Source organism: Pristiophorus japonicus, chromosome 22 (assembly GCF_044704955.1).
Source record: "Pristiophorus japonicus isolate sPriJap1 chromosome 22, sPriJap1.hap1, whole genome shotgun sequence".
Taxonomy (NCBI): Eukaryota; Metazoa; Chordata; class Chondrichthyes; family Pristiophoridae; genus Pristiophorus; species Pristiophorus japonicus.
In genome coordinates this window covers 29,895,955-29,917,662 of record NC_091998.1, presented here as the reverse complement: position 1 = coordinate 29,917,662, position 21,708 = coordinate 29,895,955, and the positions used below count along the sequence as shown (strand labels likewise).

General features: G+C 46.9%; 1 long non-coding RNA gene across 2 annotated transcripts in view; it reads right to left on the bottom strand.

Annotated features, from left to right (window-relative positions):
* Nucleotides 1–3,280: 3,280 nt before the first annotated feature.
* The window catches only part of LOC139234738 (uncharacterized), a 34,036-nt gene continuing 15,608 nt past the window's right edge, over nucleotides 3,281–21,708 (bottom strand). The window contains exons 2-4 of one of the 2 annotated variants that reach the window (XR_011588336.1): nucleotides 11,331–11,522; nucleotides 6,282–6,440; nucleotides 3,281–6,135 (exon numbers count right to left, since the gene is read on the bottom strand). This is a non-coding gene — a long non-coding RNA (uncharacterized lncRNA). The remainder of the gene's footprint in view (nucleotides 6,136–6,281; nucleotides 6,441–11,330; nucleotides 11,523–21,708) is intronic. The other variant, XR_011588335.1, reaches the window with a different exon arrangement.

Here is a 21,708-nt window from a genome sequence, read left to right as displayed (position 1 = left end):
GTGAGGCCTCCCTGCTCCTATCCTCAAATCCCTAACTATGAAGGTCAACATATCATTTGCCTTCTTCACCGCCTGCTGTACCTGCATGCCAACTTTCAACGACTGATGAACCATGACACCCACGTCTCATCTGCACCTCCCCCTTTCCTAATCTGCCGCCATTTAGATAATATTCTGCCTTTGTGTTTTTGCCCCCAAAGTGGATAACCTCACATTTATCCACATTATACTGCATCTGCCATGCATTTGCCCACTCACCTAACCTGTTCATGTCACCCTGCAGCCTTTTAGCGTCCTCCTCACAGCTCACACCGCCACCCAGTTTAGTGTAATTTGCAAACTTGGAGATATTACACTCAATTCCTGCATCTAAATCATTGATGTATATTGTAAAGAGCTGCGGTCCCAGTACTGAGCCCTGCAGCACTCCACTAGTCACTACCTGCCATTCTAAAAAGGTACCATTAATCGCGACTCTCTGTTTCCTGTCTGCCAACCAGTTCTCTATCCACGTCAGTACATTACCACCAATACCATGTGCTTTGATTTTGCACACCAATCCCTTGTGTGGGACCTTGTCAAAAGCCTTTTGAAAGTCCAAATACACCACATCCACTGGTTCTCCCTTATCCACTCTCCTAGTTACATCCTCAAAAAATTCCAGAAGATTGTTCAAGCATGATTTCTTTTTCATAAATCCATGCTGACTTGGACCGATTCTGTCACTGCTTTCCAAATGCACTGCTATTTCATCTTTAATAATTGATTCCAACATTTTCCCCACTACTGATGTCAGACTAACCGGTCTATAATTACCCATTTTCTCTCTCCCTTTTTTAAATAGTGGTGTTACATTAGCTACCCTCCAATCCATAGGAACTGATCCAGAGTCGATAGACTGTTGGAAAATGATCACCAATGCATCCACTATTTCTAGGGCCACTTCCTTAAGTCCTGGAATGCAGACTATCAGGCCCTGGAGATTTATCAGCCTTCAATCCCATTAGTTTCCCTAACACAATTTCCCATTTTATAAGGATATCCTTCAATTCCTCCTTCTCACTAGAACCTTGGTCCCCTAGTATTTCCGGAAGGTTATTTGTGTCTTCCTTCGTGAAAACAGAACCAAAGTATTTGTTTAACTGGTCCGCCATTTCTTTGTTCCCCATTATAAATTCACCTGAATCTGACTGGAAGGCACCTACATTTGTTTTCACTAATCTTTTTCTCTTCACATATTTATAGAAGCTTTTGCAGTCAGTTTTTATGTTCCCAGCAGGCTTCCTCTCATACTCTATTTTCCCCCTCCTAATTAAACCCTTTGTCCTCCTCTGCTGTATTACAACATTCTCCCAGTCCTCAGGTTTGCTATATATGCCTCTTCCTTGGATTTAACACTATCCTTAATTTCCCTTGTTAGCCACAGTTGAGCCACCTTCCCCGTTTTATTTTTACTCCAGACAGGGATGTACAATTGTTGAAGTTCATCCATGTGATCTTTAAATGTTTGTCATTGCCTATCCACCGTCAACCCTTTTAACTATCACTCGCCAGTCTATTCTAGCCAATTCATTACATGATGGCTTGCCTTTTATACCTGGGCCGCACACACGTGCGTACAGCCTAATGACCTCCGACAGTGGTGCCACCAGGTGGCTAGTAACCCCAAGCATACATACATGACAGCCTTAGTGGATTTTCCAGCGGTTCCTACTTCTGCTCCGCTGCTGCTGACCGGTCCTAAGTGTGTAATCAAACTGTGCACCGCCAATCTCCCACACCTCCATCCAAATTTAACGTGAAAAATCTTTGATCTGCTGCATGGTGCCCCCGCCAGCTTTTTCTGTCGGTGCACCTTGTTTTCTGTGAGTGGACCATGACTTCCAGATCGGCCAGCCAAATATGCCCCCTCTTGGGTGAGGAATTTATAGTCTAATACCTGTGTCAATTCTCTGAATGTCTGTGGCTCCATTAATATCCAGCCAAAACCCTCCCTGGTGGCCCGGTGGACCTAACTAAAACCTTCGCAGAGCTTGCAGCGACTCTCTCCTTTAAGTGAAGGGGAGCAACGCGGTGACGCACACACTCCGCTGATGATTGACAGCGGTGGTGACTCTGTCCCGCCTCCACTTCTGCCCTCTTGTTGTCGATCTTCTGCTTACCACCCCACTTCCACCTCCATTATGACCGACTTCCGGCCCGCTTCCAAAAAAAAATGACAAAGAGCTTCATTTTGTGAAAGAGGCCACCTCATCCAACGCAGCGGGAAAAAACACTTCAAAAACAGTAGGTGCGCCAGGTTTCTGGCGGGCCTGAATTTCTATCCCAGCATCTCTGACAGTGCAGCACTCTCATCATACTGCACTCGAGTCTCAGCCTAGATTTTGTGCTCAAGTCTCTGGAGTGGGGCTTGAACCTACAACCTTCTGACTCCGAGTCAAGAGTGCTACCAGTGAGCCAAAATTGACACCCAAACAGATAGGCAGTCAAGTCAATAATGGCAATATGTCATTAGTGCCAGAGCTAGAAACAGGCAACACTGTGAGACAGGATGACTGGTTGAATATTCGGCTGAGGGTGATATGGATCTTATTGTCAAGGACCTGCTATTATTGATTCAAGAAAGCTTTCTGAACAAAACTTCAATTATTCTCTGTTGGCGGTCTGTATCTGTGAATCTCTAGTCGAAGGGTGAGGAATTTAGTCTGATACCTGTGCCAATTCCCTCAATGTCTGAATGATTTGGCTCCATCAATATCCGTCTGTGAAGATGAAGCTTATTTCCTAAACACTTGGAGAAATGTTAACCTCCTTGTGTGGTTCGATTTAACAAGAAAACTTAGATCTCTCCCAGAATTGCAAACGACATGATCAGATCCATCTGACGTCCCCTTCCCAGCATCCTGCTTTTTAAAGTATCCCATAAATAAATGAATAGGCGTCCTTTGAATAATCATAGCAGCGAAGTCCTGATTCCCATTCACAGCAGCCTGCTATGTGCACTAGGAAAACCTATGCAGAACTTTGTATGATTCAGTTGAAGGGAAACAGTTGCCCTGTGGCTTGCGTTTATCTCACTTACGTATCTGACTTACAACTATCTCAGAGAATTGACCTCAATATCCAAAATATAGCATCATGTGCCATGTGAGACTACACACATTTGATATATAACACTATAGCATTCAAGGACAAACTTTAATCCTATTTGCTTCAATTGCATGACTGTTTCTGTTGTGACAGCGTCCAATCAATACAAGTTCATAAAGGACACGTCTTGTTCATTCTAAAATATGTTAGGGTTATTAACAAGCAACTGCATAATAAAATTGTCCCTGAAGGGCAATAGCAATAAAAACATACATTATAAAGTAATTTGATGACTCTTTTGATCTTTTTTCTTTCTCTTGGATTCAATGTAGTTGAAGTTCTTTCTTTCCTGAGCTCTTAGCTCTTGTAGATGTGCTCTCAGATTTCAGGCCCCACTCAGTCATGTTGTTTTTCTCCCTATTTGTCTTCTCCTCTCTGGGCCAAATCTTCTCTAAGTTACTGTTACTATTGTTCCTTTTAAATAGTAGCTTTTCTCCATTATTATGTTACAGCTTCTGTTCAAAATGTTCCCCTTTTTTTCCTGCTAAAGGCTGTGTATTTTACAAAGCCCAGAGTTGCCTTTATTCCTTTTGTTCCTTGTCCTACTTTCTCTCCGTATCTATTTTCCATGTCTTCCTTCCTAGTTTCTCAGTTACAGTCTTGCTCTTATCATTTGGTGCATTTAATTCAGACTTTATTCATTTACTGTTTCGAAGGCTGTTGAATTAGTTCTCTCTTTCAAAGACCCATGAAAATGTTGGTAAGGAAAGGGGTCGCTCGGCCCATTATACCAGCGCTATTGGGAGCTCCTCTGCCCCTTTATTGGAGCAATGTACTCGAACCCATTTCTCTATTCTATTTCCTGTATCCTTTAATGTCTTTCTTCTTCAAGTTTTGATCTAATTCCTTCTGAAATGCTGTAAATGACTTGGCTTCAACAGTCAATAGCCGTAATATATTCCACAATCTAATAACCTTTGCATGCAAAACCTTCGCCTTTATGCTTTGTACCAATCTCAAGTTTTGGCTCCATTGTTACCAATTCACCATCCAGTGAAAATAATCATTCTCTATTTGCTCTCTTGAACAGCTCCACCAGATTCCTTAAACTTCAATGCCCTCTTGCACCTGCGATTCTTTTCTTAATTTCTGTTTTGTTCTGTCTTACGGCATTTTCTTTTTTCTGGACTGCCCAATGCCTCATTTTTTCAACTTTCCTTCTGTTATAGCAGTGGTTTCCCCCTTCCTTCCCTGATCTGCCCCTTCCAATAATTGATATTCGCAATCCTATGAATTATTTTGGGCTCCCCTCAACTGCCAACGACATGTACCCATTGGCCTAACGGTTCCAGAATCAAAGGCTCAAAACTTATGAAAAGAGACTCACACAAAAGAATTGGATTTTATTGGAGAAATGGAGGCTGAGAAGAGTCAAAAGTTGCTGTTTTTATATCTTCCTTTGGAATCTAGAGTAAAACTACTTAATTGGAGGATGGTCCGGGTAAATTGGAATCAAAGGTTGGCAGGCAAAACTGTAACCAAACAATGGGCTGCTTTTAAAGAGGAGATGGTTCGGGTACATTCGAGGTACATCCCCACGAGGGGGAAAGTTGGACAATCAAAGCCAGAGCTCCCTGGATGACGAAAGAGCTACAGAGTAAGAGTAAGATGAAGCAGAGAAATGGGGCATATGACAGATGTCAGGTTGAGAATACAAGTGAGAACCAGGCTGAATATAGAAAGTTCAGAGGGGTAGTGAAAAAGGAAAAAAGAGGGGCAAAGGGAGATTATGAAAATTGAATGGCAGCTAACATTAAAGGGAATACAATGGGCATATGGGCATGTAAATATCATCATCATCATCATCATAGGCAGTCCCACGAAGCGAGGATGACTTGCTTCCATGCCAAAAAAAAGTTGAGTTCACAGATGTTTCAATGAAGGACCTAATATTCCAGGTCTCAAACTACATCCTGAAGGGTGGAAGATGCCTGTGCGTGGATCTTTTTAACATGTGGTGGCCGTTGCACACCAGCCACCACACGGGCTTGACAGAGCTAGGTCTTGGTCCAGTGGCAAGGGTGAACCAAAACGACTGGAGACCAGCTCTGCTGCACAGACCTAGTGCGCACACATGTGGGCTGGCCTGTGCTGCCTATCCTGGGCCCCGATCACAATTCTCCACAGTCTCTCGCCGTTCCTGCTGTATCGGCCCACGCTCCAATCACCGGCCTAGACCTTGATGATGTCACTCTTCGCTGCCGTCACCCTCCTGCACCAGCTCGCGCTGCTCCCTGAAGTGGTATGCCGCCATGCTGCCCATGGCTGCCGCTCACCGCTCCTTTTATGGCCCCAACCTGCCGCTGGTGGTTTCACGCAGGTCGGGGCCGCCAGGCTTATTTATTATATAAGCTGAGCTGTGAACATAGTAAACAGGTAGTAAGAAGAGGAGTGGGGCTAATTAGGAGGTAGTTGAGATACTGCATGGGCTAAAAATTGATAAAGACGAGGTACTGGAAAGACTGGCTGTACTTAAAGTAGCTAAGTCATCAGGACCGGATGAGATGCATCCTAGGATGCTGAGAGAAGTAAAGATAGAAATTGTGAAGGCACTGGTCATAATCTTCCAATCCTCCTTGGATACAGCAGTGATGCTAGAGGACTGGAGAATTGTTCAAAAAAGGATGTAAGGATAAACCCAGCAACCACAGGCCAGTCAGCTTTAGCTCAGTGGTGGGGAAGCTACTAGAAACAATAATCCGGGACAACATTAACAGTCACTTGGACAAGTGTGAATTAATTAAGGTAAGCCAGCACAAATTTGTTAAAGGCAAATCATGTTTAACTAGCTTGATTTAATTTTTTGATGAAGTAATAGAGAGGGTTGATGCGGGCAATGCGGTTGATGTGGTGTATTTGGACCCTCCTCCTCCTCCCCATCCACATCCATGTCCCCCTCTTCTTCTCCTTCGTGACTTGGTTGGTGGGGGGTGGGTTGGGGGGCAGGGGTTCAGGCACAGGCTGCTCATCTGCTAACATGGTTATCTGAAAGCATAAATGGCACAAGAGTCGTGTTAAGGTGAAGGCAGGAGGGCAGGAATGGAGCAAGGCAGGCAGACAAAATGAGGAGCTGCAAAGTGATAAGGCCTTCTGGTTTAATGGGGAAGTGGAACAAGAGGGGATAAAGATACCATTGTTGCCTCCAGCGGGCTCGACATCTTCACCGGCTACGGCGCCCACCACCTGTGGGCCAATGAGCCGCTGTACTCTCTGCTCCAGGTCAGCTGGCACAGTTCAGCTTTCCCCCCTCCAGTCCGCTGCTGCTCCATTCTGCTGTGTGCCAACTTGGCCTGCAAAAGAACGGAACCTGTGTGAGTAAGAGACCAGTTATGTATGTGGAAGATATGATGTGAATGTAGGCAAGGCGTGAAATAAGGCTGTGACTTAGTAGGCACAGACGGTTGGTGGCTGCCTGCTGGGTTAAGTGCTGGTTTGCAGAGTGTGCACAGGCAGAGGCTCAGAGGCAAAGAACAAAGAACAAAAAGGGCCATTGTACAGCAAAATTCTAAAAGGACAGAGGGTGTTAAAAAAACAAGCCTAAAGGCTTTGTGTCTTAATGCAAGGAGTATCCGCAATAAGGTGGATGAATTAACTGTGCAAATAGATGTTAACAAATATGATGTGATTGGGATTACGGAGACGTGGCTCCAGGATGATCAGGGCTGGGAACTCAACATCCAGGGGTATTCAACATTCAGGAAGGATAGAATAAAAGGAAAAGGAGGTGGGGTAGCATTGCTGGTTAAGGAGGAGATTAAGGCAATAGTTAGGAAGGACATTAGCTTGGATGATGTGGAATCTATATGGGTAGAGCTGCAGAACACCAAAGGGCAAAAAACGTTAGTGGGAGTTGTGTACAGACCTCCAAACAGTAGTAGTGATGTTGGGGAGGGCATCAAACATGAAATTAGGGGTGCGTGCAATAAAGGTGCAGCAGTTATAATGGGTGACTTTAATATGCACATAGATTGGGCTAACCAAACTGGAAGAAATACAGTGGAGGAGGATTTTCTGGAGTGCATAAGGGATGGTTTTTTAGACCAATATGTCGAGGAACCAACTAGGGGGGAGGCCATCTTAGACTGGGTGTTATGTAATGAGAGAGGATTAATTAGCAATCTCGTTGTGCGAGGCCCCTTGGGGAAGAGTGACCATAATATGGTGGAATTCTGCATTGGGATGGAGAATGAAACAGTTAATTCAGAGACCATGGTCCAGAACTTAAAGAAGGCTAACTTTGAAGGTATGAGGCGTGAATTGGCTGGGATGGATTGGCGAATGATACTTAAGGGGTTGACTGTGAATGGGCAATGGCAGACATTTAGAGACCGCATGGATGAACTACAACAATTGTACATTCCTGCCTGGCATAAAAATAAAAAAGGGAAGGTGGCTCAACCGTGGCTATCAAGGGAAATCAGGGATAGTATTAAAGCCAAGGAAGTGGCATACAAATTGGCCAGAAATAGCAGCGAACCTGGGGACTGGGAGAAATTTAGAACTCAGCAGAGGAGGACAAAGGGTTTGATTAGGGCAGGGAAAATGGAGTATGAGAAGAAGCTTGCAGGGAACATTAAGACGGATTGCAAAAGTTTCTATAGATATGTAAAGAGAAAAAGGTTAGTAAAGACAAACGTAGGTCCCCTGCAGTCAGAATCAGGGGAAGTCATAACGGGGAACAAAGAAATGGCGGACCAATTGAACAAGTACTTTAGTTCGGTATTCACGAAGGAGGACACGAACAACCTTCCGGTTATAAAAGGGGTCGGGGGGTCTAGTAAGGAGGAGGAACTGAGGGAAATCCTTATTAGCCGGGAAATTGTGTTGGGGAAATTGATGGGATTGAAGGCCGATAAATCCCCAGGGCCTGAAGGCCGATAAATCCCCAGGGCCTGATGGACTGCATCCCAGAGTACTTAAGGAGGTGGCCTTGGAAATAGTGGATGCGTTGACAGTCATTTTCCAACATTCCATTGACTCTGGATCAGTTCCTATGGAGTGGAGGGTAGCCAATGTAACCCCACTTTTTAAAAAAGGAGGGAGAGAGAAAACAGGGAATTATAGACCGGTCAGCCTGACATCGGTAGTGGGTAAAATGATGGAATCAATTATTAAGGATGTCATAGCAGTGCATTTGGAAAGAGGTGACATGATAGGTCCAAGTCAGCATGGATTTGTGAAAGGGAAATCATGCTTGACAAATCTTCTGGAATTTTTTGAGGATGTTTCCAGTAGAGTGGATAAGGGAGAACCAGTTGATGTGGTATATTTGGACTTTCAGAAGGCGTTCGACAAGGTCCCACACAAGAGATTGATGTGCAAAGTTAGAGCACATGGGATTGGGGGTAGTGTACTGACATGGATTGAGAACTGGTTGTCAGACAGGAAGCAAAGAGTAGGAGTAAATGGGTACTTTTCAGAATGGCAGGCAGTGACTAGTGGGGTACCGCAAGGTTCTGTGCTGGGGCCCCAGCTGTTTACACTGTACATTAATGATTTAGATGAGGGGATTAAATGTAGTATCTCCAAATTTGCGGATGACAGTAAGTTGGGTGGCAGTGTGAGCTGCGAGGAGGATGCTGTGAGGCTGCAGAGCGACTTGGATAGGTTAGGAGAGTGGGCAAATGCATGGCAGATGAAGTATAATGTGGATAAATGTGAGGTTATCCACTTTGGTGGTAAAAACAGAGAGACAGACTATTATCTGAATGGTGACAGATTAGGAAAAGGGGAGGTGCAAAGAGACCTGGGTGTCATGGTACATCAGTCATTGAAGGTTGGCATGCAGGTGCAGCAGGCGGTTAAGAAAGCAAATGGCATGTTGGCCTTCATAGCAAGGGAATTTGAGTACAGGGGCAGGGAGGTGTTGCTACAGTTGTACAGGGCATTGGTGAGGCCACACCTGGAGTATTGTGTACAGTTTTGGTCTCCTAACCTGAGGAAGGACATTCTTGCTATTGAGGGAGTGCAGCGAAGGTTCACCAGACTGATTCCCGGGATGGCGGGACTGACCTATCAAGAAAGACTGGATCAACTGGGCTTGTATTCACTGGAGTTCAGAAGAATGAGAGGGGACCTCATAGAAACATTTAAAATTCTGACGGGGTTAGACAGGTTAGATGCAGGAAGAATGTTCCCAATGTTGGGGAAGTCCAGAACCAGAGGTCACAGTCTAAGGATAAGGGGTAAGCCATTTAGGACCGAGATGCGGAGGAACTTCTTCACCCAGAGAGTGGTGAACCTGTGGAATTCTCTACCACAGAAAGTTGTTGAGGCCAATTCACTAAATATATTCAAAAAGGAGTTAGATGAGGTCCTTACTACTAGGGGGATCAAGGGGTATGGCGAGAAAGCAGGAAGGGGGTACTGAAGTTGAATGTTCAGCCATGAACTCATTGAATGGCGGTGCAGGCTAGAAGGGCCGAATGGCCTACTCCTGCACCTATTTTCTATGTTTCTATGTAAGATTTGTGCAAGCATGTACTCCCCTTGACCACCTGACTGAGATCGTTGAATTTCTTGCGGCACTTTGTTGGGTCTCTGTCGAGCGGGGTGCTGGCTGACACCTCCCCGGCCACCTCTGCCCACATGGCCCTAAAAACCTGCGACTTTGGCCCTCTCCCAGATGTGCATCCCTCTTTTTCTCCACTGCCCCCACCAATGTCTCCAATGCCAGGTCATTGAAACAAGTGGCCCTTCTAAGAGGTATTGGAGCAACCATCGCAGACCTTCCTTGCAGCTCTCTGTTAACTCCAGCAATGATGAAAATTACGAGGTGCTGCCTGAAATGACATCTCCTTTAAGAACTGGAATAAGCAGCAGGCTAGCGCTGAATGAAAGTCAACTGAAATTGGCTGCAGCTCTGGTACAAGCACCCCACTGAGGCCATTCGCGCCTCAGATACCACCTCTTCATTTCTGAGGCAAAAGTGCCCAATTTACCACAATTTTGCAGCCCATCTCGCCGGGTGCTAAATGTTCAAACAGGTAAAACTTAGCGCCCCAAACGTGGTGCTACCTAATTTCGCCCCATAGCGTACAAAAGCAAGGAAGTTATGGTGAACCTTTATAAAACACTTGTTTGGCCACAACTGGAGTATTGTGTCCAATTCTGGGCACCGCACTTTAGGAAGGATGTGAAGGTTTTAGAGAGAGTGCAGAAAAGATTTACAACAATTATTCCAGGGATGAGGGACTTCAGTTACATGGATAGACTGGAGAAGCTGGGATTGTTCTCCTTGGAGCGGAGAAAGTTGAGAGGAGGTTTGATAGAGATATTCAAAATCATGAGGGGTCTGGACAGAGTAGCTAGAGAGAAACTGTTCCCATTGGCAGAAGGTTCACGAACCAGAGGACACAGATTGGCAGAAAATCCAAAGGTGACATGAGGAAAAACTTTTTCCACATTACAACAGTGACTACACTTCAAAAAGTACTTCATTATAAGGCGCTTTGAAACGTCCGATAGTCGTGAAAGGCGCTATACACACACACACACAAGTCCTTCTTTTTTACACAGCGAGTGGTTAGGATCTGGAATGCACTGACTGAAAGGATGGTGGAGGCAGATTCAATCGTGGCTTTCAAAAGGGAAGGACAAAAATTGCAGGGCTGCGGGGAAACGGATTAACTGAATTTCTCTTGCAGAGAGCCGGCACCCTCTCGCAAGGGGTCAGCCGTGGCTCAGTGGGTAACACTCTCGCCTCTTGAGTCAGAAAGTTGTGGGTTCAAGTCCCACTCCAGGGACTTGAGCACACAAAAATTTAGGCTGACACTCCAGTGCAGTGCTAAAGGAACCACATCATCATAGGCAGTCTCGCGAAACAAGGATGACCTACTTCCACACCAAAAAAGGATGAGTTCACAGGTGTTTCAATGAAGGGCCTAACATTCCATATCCTGAAGGATGGAAGATGCCTGTGTGTGGATTTTTTTAACGTGTGGTGGCCGTTGCACACCAGCCACCACATGGGCTTAACAGAGTCTTGGTCCAGTGGCAAGGGTTATCCAAGACGACTGGAGACCTGCTCTGGTGCATGGACCCAGTGCGCACACATATCGCAGTGTGGGCTGGCCCGTGCTGCTCCTGGCCCCGAACTCATGCCTCTCCTAGGCCCCGATCACGTCCCTCTACAATCTCGCGCCGCTCCTGCTGTATCTGCCCACGCTCCAATCACTGACCTGGACATTGATGACATCCCTCTTCGTTGCCGTCGCCCTCCTGCACCAGCTCGCGCTACTCCCTGAAGTGGTACGCCTCCACGCTGCTCCCGGGCCGCCGCACCTCCGCTCCTTTTATGGCCCCGACCTGAAGCGGGGGTTCTCACGCAGGTCGGGGCCTCCATGCTGCTCCCGGGCCACCCTGTGAAGCACCTTGGGATGTTTTACTACATTAAAGGCGCTATATCAATACAAGACAAAAGCAAAATACTGGCTATGCCGGAATCTGAAATTTCAGCGGATCAGGTTGCATCCAATCCGCCATTCCTTGCTCGCTGGTCCTTCCTCAGTTGTACGACTCCACGGCCCCATGCTTGGCTGAAGCATGCGAGCAACACTGAAGCAACACTGCATTGTTCGTGGTTCCGTCTTTCGGATGAAACGTTAAACCAAGGCCTTGTCTGCTCTCTCAAGTGGACGTAAAAGATCCCATGGCACTATTTCGAAGAAGAGCAGAGGAGTTATCCCCGGTGGCCTGGCCAATATTTATCCCTCAATCAACGTAACAAAAGCAGTTTATCTGGTCATTATCACATTGCTGTTTCTGGGATCTTGCTGTGTGCAATTGGCTGCGCATTTCCCACATTACAACAGTCTACACTCCAAAAGTACTTCATTGGCTGTAAAGCACTTTGAGACGTCCGGTGGTCATGAAAGGCGCTATATATAAATCCAAGTCTTCCTTTCTTTTGCATATCCTTCCTAAAATGTGTTTCCCAAAACTGGACACAATACCCCAGTCGTGGCTGAACTGACTCAGAGGCAGGAATGCTGCCACTAAGCTGAAGTCTATGATTCAAATTACAGGAAGAATTTGCAGGCTGATTAACAGTCTGACAGGACATGCCATGAATGCTCTTTCCATGATTGTAACCATCATTATATCAGCCACTAAAATAGCTAGGCCGGAGGGTATTATGGGCTGCCTTAATCCATATAATGAGGTGAGGCCACACCCACATCAGATGCACGTATGCTGCTGGATATCGACCCACCATTCAAAGCCAGAGCTCTAGTCGCTGTTCATCTGAGACTGCTGGACTCAGAGGCAAGGATGCTACTGCTGAGCCAGAGGCTCAATCTGTGACTGAGATAGATCTGAGCAAGCTGTCATGGGTTGTTGTGCAGGTCTAATGTTGGCTTGGTATGCTGGAGGTTTATTTGAGTTTATCTTCATAGAGATTGACTTTAGATGGTTGCCTTCTTCAAAAATCTGAGTGGTTTGGGTAGATATTGGAGGCAAATTGTTTGTGGTCGTTAGAGAAATGCAGCTTACCGTCATCTATTAAAATACAGAATAGATCTACCAGGTCTTTTTTCTGTTTCCCATGGCAGCTGGTGATGATTCCGCCATTCACATCCTATATAGACTCATCTTTTGTTTCCTAACTTGTGCCATTACCATCTCAATGTGGTCCATCATCCCTTTTGTCTCTCAAATCTCTTCTGCCTTCCACCCTATCACAGACCTTCCCCCCTCCCCCCCTCGTTCAGGGTCCCTTGCACTTAAGAATCTGTTGGATTTTGAACTTTTGCTAGATGTGACAAAGGGTCAGAGACCTGAAACATTATTTCTGTTTCTCTTCACAGATGCTGCTTGGCCCGCTGAGATTTCCAGTATTTTCTATTTTTATTTCAGATTCCAGCATCCGCAGTACTGTATTTTGCTTTTGCACCAGTTTTATCTCCTCTGTCTCGTTTTATACCAGGTCTTCTGGTTTTTGTGGCCTGTACATTTACCAGGCCCAAAGAGGTCTGCTCTGCAGGTATACAGTTTCCAGTTTAGTTCCTTGGAAATGTTTCCAAAATGGTAGGCCAGACGATGTAGAGTTTCCTGTTGCAGTATTGTTTTGACATTACATGTGGTGGGTGGATGCAGGAGAGTGAGTTAGATAGTCACACAGGGATCCTTCTGACCTCTCTTACCTCATTTCTAGTTTTCAACAGCTTTTCATTGAGGTGTTAGACCGTAACACTCTCTAAATCTTTGGACATGGAGAACTTGGGGTTTCCTTAGTGCTTTCATCTTCACCATCTTTAATTTCACCCATGTGTACATGCCAACCTAGAAAACAAGCAAAATCTGGCCAAACAGCTTCAAAGATGCTGCCGATTCAAAGTCAGGCCTGAGCGCCGGCCTTCTGACAAGTGATGACAAGGAGCTGGGCTGAAAGTTCACAAAACACAAGCCAACAAACGCAGATTGGGCAGCAGGCAAACTGGGAAAGACCTCAAACTCACTTTATTCTGAGCATGGTGGAAACCCAGCTACAATCTGTGGAGGCCAGGATCATCCTTGTTATCAAATCCCTCCCTATCCTCACCCCCCCCTGTATCTGTAACCTCCTCCAGCCCCACAGCCCTCCGAGATATCTGCACTCCTCCAATTCTGGCCTCTTGTGCTTCCCTGATTTTAATCGCTCCACCATTGGCGGCCGTGCCTTCAGCTACTGAGGGCCTAAACACTGGAATTCCCTCCCAAGTCCTCTCAATCTCTCTTTCCTCATTTAAGACACTCTTTAAACCTACCTCTTCATCTGCCTTAATATCTCATGAGGCTCGGTGCCAAATTTTGTTTGGTAACGCTCCTGTGAAGCTGCTTGGGACAGTTTATTATGGCAAAGGCCCTATACAAATGCAGTTGTTGTCGTTATTGTTGGCTGCTTCAGAGGGTGTGGCTGTGCCTTCGGGGAGAATCAGTGGGCGAACTTTTGTCTTGAAATCCTATTTGCAACCACAGAGTGGGTGTGGTGGCTTTTGTGTGGGTAGAGCTTGGTACTGGGGCCTGATTCCAGTAGCTAAGGAGTATCTGTGGTTATTTATTGGGTCAGGCAGGCTCATTACAGAGATATCTCTGTACTGATCTCCCTGTTGGCCTGCTCTAACTTTACAAGTTCTGTTGAGTTTTGTCCTCTTTCACTTTCGTGTCCACTTTTTCAGTCAGAATTTCCTGAGCTGGTTTTGTTTTCTTGTTCTATATTACACCGCAGCTGCCTTCCATTCTTATCTTACAGCTCGCATCCAAATGCTCCCTTTTTATCTACTCAACATCATCCATTCGCCATCAGAATTGTCTTTACTCCTTTTGTTTATGTCCCAGTTTCTTTCGGTCTCCATTTCCCATCCTTTCCTTCCTGGTTTCTCAGTTACAGTGCTGTTCCCCATCTTAGACTGAGTTCATTCAGACTTTTCTCTGAATGATTTCTAAGTTTCTTTCACTCGCTATTTTATTTGCGCTCCTGTATGTGCAGTCCGCTCCCCCATACCTCAAATCCATTACTTGATATCGCTCTTGTGTTTTCTGTTGTTAACTGCATTTCAATGTTCTGGTCTCTCATCATCTCTCCATATTCAATAACAACTTGTATTTATATAATACCTTTAATGTAGTGAAATGTCCCAAGGCACTTCGCAAGAGTATTGAGACGCCAAAAAATTGACACCGAGCCACATAAGCAGAAATTAGGGCAGAAGACCAAAAGTTTAATTAAGGAGCATTTGAAAGAGGAAAGTGTAAAGTCCTTACTCTACAGCATGAAACCACACCAGGCACATTCGAGGGACAAGGCCACTCTGTGACCTTAGCTCTTTAGTACAGGACTCCAGAAGTGATGACCCTGCATGGGACCTCCCTTTATATACCTGTATGATTAGGTAAGGAGTGTCTCCCACAAGTTCACCCCCTGTGGTCAAGGTGTGCATCTGAGTTGAGTGTATACAGTAATACAGTGGTGTTACATTGTAGTTACAAACATGACATCACCTTCCGCCCCCCCTCCGCCCCAAAGTCTTACTGGGATCATAGGTTCAGTCTTTCAGGTGCTCTACGCTCCCTCGTGGAGCGCCGCAGTTGGGGCTCTGGTTGTTTGACGCTGATGTGAGTGTCGGTCACCTGTGGTGATTCCGGCCTGTCCGGGCTGACCTCAGGGACTGTGCATTCTTCCGATTGCTCTTGTTGCATGTTCGCTGGCGGTAGTGTGAGCTCCATCTCATGGTCTTCTTCAGGTTCCTCCGTGTCCATGCTGAACCTTTTTTTTACTTGGTCCAGATGCTTACGGTATATCTGGCCATTGTTGAGTTTTACCACGATGATCTTATTCCCCTCTTTGCAAATTACAGTACCCTCAAGCCATTTGGGCCCCATGGCGTGATTGAGGATGAATACAGGATATTTCTATACATCTCCCCCTTGAATTATGGTCATGGTATTCGTTTTGTGACTTGCGCTTGCCCTAAACTATGTCGGTCAGGACAGGGTGGATGAGGGACAACCAAGTTTTGAGTGCACGTTTCATGAGTAGCTCTGCGGGCGGGACCCCCGTGAGCGACTGCGGCCAGGATCTATAGGCCAGCAGGAGGCGCGATAGGGGGTACTGTAGGGAGGGTCCATGAATCCTGAGCATACCTTGCTTAATGATTTGGACTGCCCATTCCGCCTGGCCATTGGAGGCCGGCTTGAACGGCGCAGTCCTGACGTGGTTGATGCCATTGGCCGACATAAACACCCGGAATTCATAGCTCATGAAATACAGACCATTGTCACTAACCAGGATGTCCGGCAAGCCATGGGTTGCAAAGATCACACGTAGGCTTTCCACGGTGGTGGATGACGTGCATGAATTCAGGATGATGCACTCGATCCATTTCGAGTACGCATCTACTACAATGAGGAATATCTTCCCCATGAACAGGCCCGCGTAGTCAACATGAATGCGTGACCATGGCTTGGTGGGCCAGGGCCACGGGCTGAGCGGGGCCTCCCTGGGCGCATTACCCAGCTCGGCACAGGTTGTGCACTTGCGAACACAGTGTTCCAGGTCTGAATCAATTCCAGGCCACCAAACATGTGACCGGGCAATGGCCTTCATCATCACAATGCCTGGATGCTCGCTGTGGAGTTCCCTGATGAATGCGTCTCTGCCCTTCTCGGGCATGACTACCCGGCTGCCCCATAATAGGCAGTCGGCTTGGATGGAGAGCTCATCCATCCGCCTGTGGAACGGTCTGACCTCCTCAAGGCATGCTCCATGTGCGGGCGCCAATCCCCAGTCAGTACACATTTCTTAATCAAGGATAGGAGGGGATCTCTGTTTGTCCAGATTTTGATCTGGCGGGCTGTGATGGGGGAGCCTGCACTGTCAAAGGCATCGACAGCCATGACCATCTCAACGCTTTGCTCAGCTGTCCCCTCGGTGGTGGCCAGTGGGAGCCTGCTGAGTGCGTCAGCGCAGTTTTCCGTGCCGGGCCGGTGCTGGATGGAGTAGTCAAAAGCAGCTAGCGTGAGGGCCCACCGCTGTATGCGAGCTGATGCGTTGGCATTGACAGCCTTGCTGTCTGAAACAGAGATGTGAGTGGCTTGTGGTCCGTCTCTAATTCAAACTTCCTACCGAAGAGGTAGTGATGCATTTTTTTTTACACCATAGACACATGCAAGCGCTTCCTTCTCGACCATGCCATATCCCTGTTCTGCTTGCGAGCGTGACCTGGAGGCATAAGCCACAGGTTTTAGCTGACCCTCAGCATTACCCTGCTGCAACACGCACCCAGCCCCATAGGACGTTGCATCACAAGTCAGAACTAAACATTTACAGGGGTCGTACAAGGTCAACAATTTGTTTGAACAAAGTAGGTTTCACACCCGATCAAAAGCCCGTTCCTAACAGTCCCCCCAAAACCAATCGCAACCCTTACACAGGAGTACGTGTAGCGGCTCCAACAATGTGCTCAAGTTCAGCAGAAAGTTCCCGAAATCGTTCAACAGTCCCAGGAATGAACGCAGCGCCGATGTGTTGCAGGGCCTGGGTGCTCGTCGAATTGCCTCGTTTTTTGATTCGGTGAGCCGAATCCCATCTGCAGCAACCCTCCTGCCCAGAAACGCAACCTCAGGAGCTAAAAACACGCATTTAGAATTCTTGAGTCGGGTCGGTGTAGCACCTCCTCCAGGTTGTGGAGGTGTTCCTCGGTATCTCGACTCGTGATGAGGATGTCGTCCTGGAATACGATCGTTCCAGGAATGGATTTTAGCAGGCTTTCCACGTTACGTTGAAAAATCGCGGCCGCTAATCGAATGCCAAACGGGCACCTGTTATACGCAAACAGTCCCTTGTGCGTGGTGATGGTGGTTCGTAGCTTGGATTCGTTGGCCAGTTCCTGGGTCATATAGACTGAAGTGAGGTCCAACTTGGTGAACAGCTTGCCGCCTACCAGCGTGGTGAAGAGGTCCTCCACTCTTGGGAACGGGTATTGGTATTGTAGGGACACGCGATTGATGGTGGCCTTGTAGTCGCCACAGATCCTGACAGAGCCATCCGCTTTTAGAACGGGAACGATGGAGCTTGCCCAGTCGCTGAATTCAACAGGCGAGATGATGCCCTCTCGCAACAGCCGGTCCAATTCGCTCTCGATTTTTTCCTGCATCACATACGGCACCGCTCTGGCTTTGTGGTGCACTGGCCTGGCTTCCGGGGTGATGTGTATCACTACTTTAGTGCCTTTGAAAGTCCCGATGCCCAGTTGAAATAGTGACTCGAATTGTTGTAGGACTTGTGAGCATGAACTTCGCTCCACCGAGGACATTGTGTGAACATCCCCCCATTTCCAGTTCATCTTGGCTAACCAGCTCCTCCCCAACAGTGCGGGACCATTGCCCGGGACAACCCAGAGTGGCAGCCGGTTCACTAGCCCATTGTGTGTGACAGCCATCATTGCACTGCCTAGCACCGGAATGATTTCCTTCACATAAGTCCGTAATTGTGTCTCAATACGTTCTAATTTGGGTCTACTGGCTTTGAGTGGCCATAGCTTCTCAAATTGCTGAATGCCCATGAGTGACTGGCTGGCCCCAGTGTCCAGCTCCATGCATACTGGGATGCCGTTCAACAAATCCCTCATCATCATTGGTGGCGTTTAGGTGTATGAACTCTGAATATTCGCCACATGGACCCGCTGAACCTCGACGTCCATCGATTTGCCCCAACAGTCATCCTGCCTCACAGAACCCTCTTCTGGTCCCTCTGTCTCATATATCAGTTTGATTGCAGGTTTTCCACACATTCGAGCTAAATGGCCACTGAGATTGCAGTTTCTGCAGACAAAATGTTGAAATCTGCAAGATCTGGCTGAGTGTTTTCCCCTACACCTCCAGCATGAGTTAAAGTTTCCATTGTTGGGGACAAAGGGACTATGGCCAGGAATTCCGCTCTGACTGTCCCTTTGACTGCTCTTAAGTACCCTATTAGTGGGTGTCAATGGCCCCATTCTGGGCCGCATTGTCCACTGTGATGGCGTAAACGTCCGTTCAGCCTGCCATTATCTCTGTTGAGATCCTGCTCTGGGATCTATTGCTGCCTGGTAAATGTCGGACTGCCCCTGCCTGCCTGCGGGGCTCTGAGTAGCATTTATGATGTTGACTCCCTGATCCATCGCCGCATCAGAGGCAGAATTGCGCTCGTAAATCATTTTCGTCTCTTCCTCCCCCGCCATGAAAGTTTGAGCTAACAACGCTGCCGCTTCCAAGGTCAAATCCTTGGTCTCAATTAACTTGCGAAAAATTCCCGCAGGACCGATACCCTCGATGAAAAAGTCCCTTAGCATCTCCCCCTTGCAGGGTTCTGTGAACTTACAGAGGCTGGCCAAACGCCGGAGGTCCGCTACAAAGTCCGGTATGCTCTGTCCTTCACAGATTCCACACCCACAGTCGGTGGGTGTGGAATCTGTGTCGAGCCATGTGTATGCTGCACACCGGTTTGAGGTGCTCCCCGATTAATTTGCTGAGCTCTTCAAAGGTTTTGTCCGACGGCTTTTCGGGTGCCAGTAAATCCTTCATGAGCACATGAGTCTTTGGCCCGCAGCTGGTCAGGAGATGAGCCCGTCGCTTGTCGGCCGCTGCATCCCCCAGCCAGTCTTTAGTAACGAAGCTTTGCTGAAGCCTCTCAACAAAATCGTCCCAGTCTTCCCCAACACAGTACCGTTCCTCTGTGCTACCGGTGGCCATACTCGTCCGGTCGTGAATTCCCGTTTCTCGTCGCCAATGTAAAGTCCTTACTCTACAGCATGAAACCACACGAGGCACATTCCAGGGACAAGGCCACTCTGTGACCGTAGCTCTTTATTACAGGACTCCAGAAGTGATGACCCTGCGTGGGACCTCCCTTTATATACCTGTGTGATCAGGTAAGGAGTGTCTCCCACAAGTTCACCCCCTGTGGTCAAGGTGTGCATCTAAGTTGAGTGTATACAGTAATACAGTGGTGTTACATTGTAGTTACAAACTTGACAGAAAGAGAGATGGAGAGGCAGAGAGGTTTAGGCAGGGAGTTCCAGAGCTTGGGGCCTAGGCAACAGAAGGCACGGCCACCAATGGTTGAGTGATTATAATCAGGGATGCTCAAGAGGGCAGAATTACAGGGGGTTGTGGGGCTGGAAGAGATTACTGAGGTAGGGAGGGACGAGGCCATGGAGGGATTTGTAAATAAAGATGAGAATTATGAAATCGAAGCACTATTTAACTGGGTGACAATGTAGGTCAGCGAGCACAGAGGTGATGGGTGAGCGGGACTTAGTGTGAGCTAGGACACGGGCAGCCAAGTTTTGGATCACCTCTAGTTCAATTAGGATAGGAATGTGGGAGGCCAGCCAGGAGTGCATTGGAATAGTCAAGTATAGAGATAACAAAGGCGTAGATGAGGGCTTCAGCAGCAGATGAGCTGAGACAGGGGCGGAGATGGGCGATGTTACGAAGGTGAAAATAGGCGGTCTTAGTTATGCTACGGATATGTGGTCGAAAGCTCATTTCAGGGTCAAATATGACACCAAGTTTGCGAACAGTCTGGTTCAGCCTCAGACAGAAGTTGGGGAGCGGGATGGAGTCAGTGGCTAGGGAACGGAGTTTGTGGAATGGTTCACCATATTTTTTGTATTTCCCTTCTACATTTTAACAGCATTTTTGTGAATTCTTGTGCTCATCAATGCTAGGGATGTCAGAGCTAGGGACCAGAACATATTCCCAAATTTTGCACGTAATTACATCATTCACTGCTCATGTGTCGCATGGGTTGGATGCGTGGTGAAGCTCCCTTTACAAAACAAAGTGTTAAAAGGGAAGCAAATTCTGTTGAATTGTCCAATAATCTGAAACTTATTGGCCCGTAATTTGCGGTCAGTGACAAAGCAAAGGCGCTCGCCACTGGCTCCGAAGAAAGCAGCCCACAGAAATCTTGCGATCTCTGTAGCGAGAAATTTGCCTTTTTCGACGTTCAATTGATTTCAGCGCTGTGGATTGGGGATTCCCAGCGAATAGCTGCAGTGATGTCAACAAGCTGCCTAAGCTACCAATCGCATTGCAGAGTTCTCATAGACAGGAAACGAGAAGCTGCTTTTATCCGGACTTTTAAAAAATGTTACAGAGAGCGAAATAAAGATTGGGACTTTCATATGGGGATAAGGTAGAAGATGAAATATCATGAATGTTCAATTTTTTTTAAAAATAAAAAATTAGTTTTTCAGGGTCAGAATAGTTGTTTAGCAGTCAACAGACTGTTAAACCCCCGTTACACCGAATCCAACAAGATTTAACATTTATTGGGTTGTTTAACAGTGATGTTATCATGGAACAGCCCAATTTTTTATCAGTTAACCCTGACTGCCGGCTATAGTGGGGAAGGGGTGGACACAGCATAGCCAGTGTCGGAGTATTGAATGACTGATTGCAACTTCAGGATTTGCACGTTTAGATACGCATGTGCTACTTCCTGAAGTTGCAGTCAGTTTCAGAAGGGTAATGACAGCAAACGCAGGTAGGTCGCCGTTATTACCCACCGCAAATGCCGAGCCAATAAAGCTCGATAGTTGTGCGCATCTCTCGGTCATTACTTGTTGCTCCTTTTTTATGTTTTAGAGGAAGCGAATATTATCATGGTTGGGAACAGGAAATGTAGATCGATTTCCCCAGCCATGATGTAACAAATCCATGATCGAGTTGTGCCCAGTACTACCTGAGGAATGACAAGTAACTGGGTAATGAATGATCAGGGACAACAGTTGTCAACCTTAGCTCAGTAGCACTCTTGCCTCTGAGTCATGAAGGTCATGGGTTCAAGTCTCACACCAGAGCCCTGAGCACAAACTCTAGGCTAACACTTCAGTGCAGTGCTGAGGGAGCGCTGCACTGTTGGAGGTGCCATCCTTCGAATTAAACATTAAACTGAGGTTCCTTTAGGTGGAAGTAAAATATCCTAAAGCGCTATTTTGAAGAAGGGATGGAGAGTTCTCCCCAGTGTCCTGGACAATATTTATCCCTCAACTAAAACAGATTATCTGCTCATCATCATATTGCCATTTG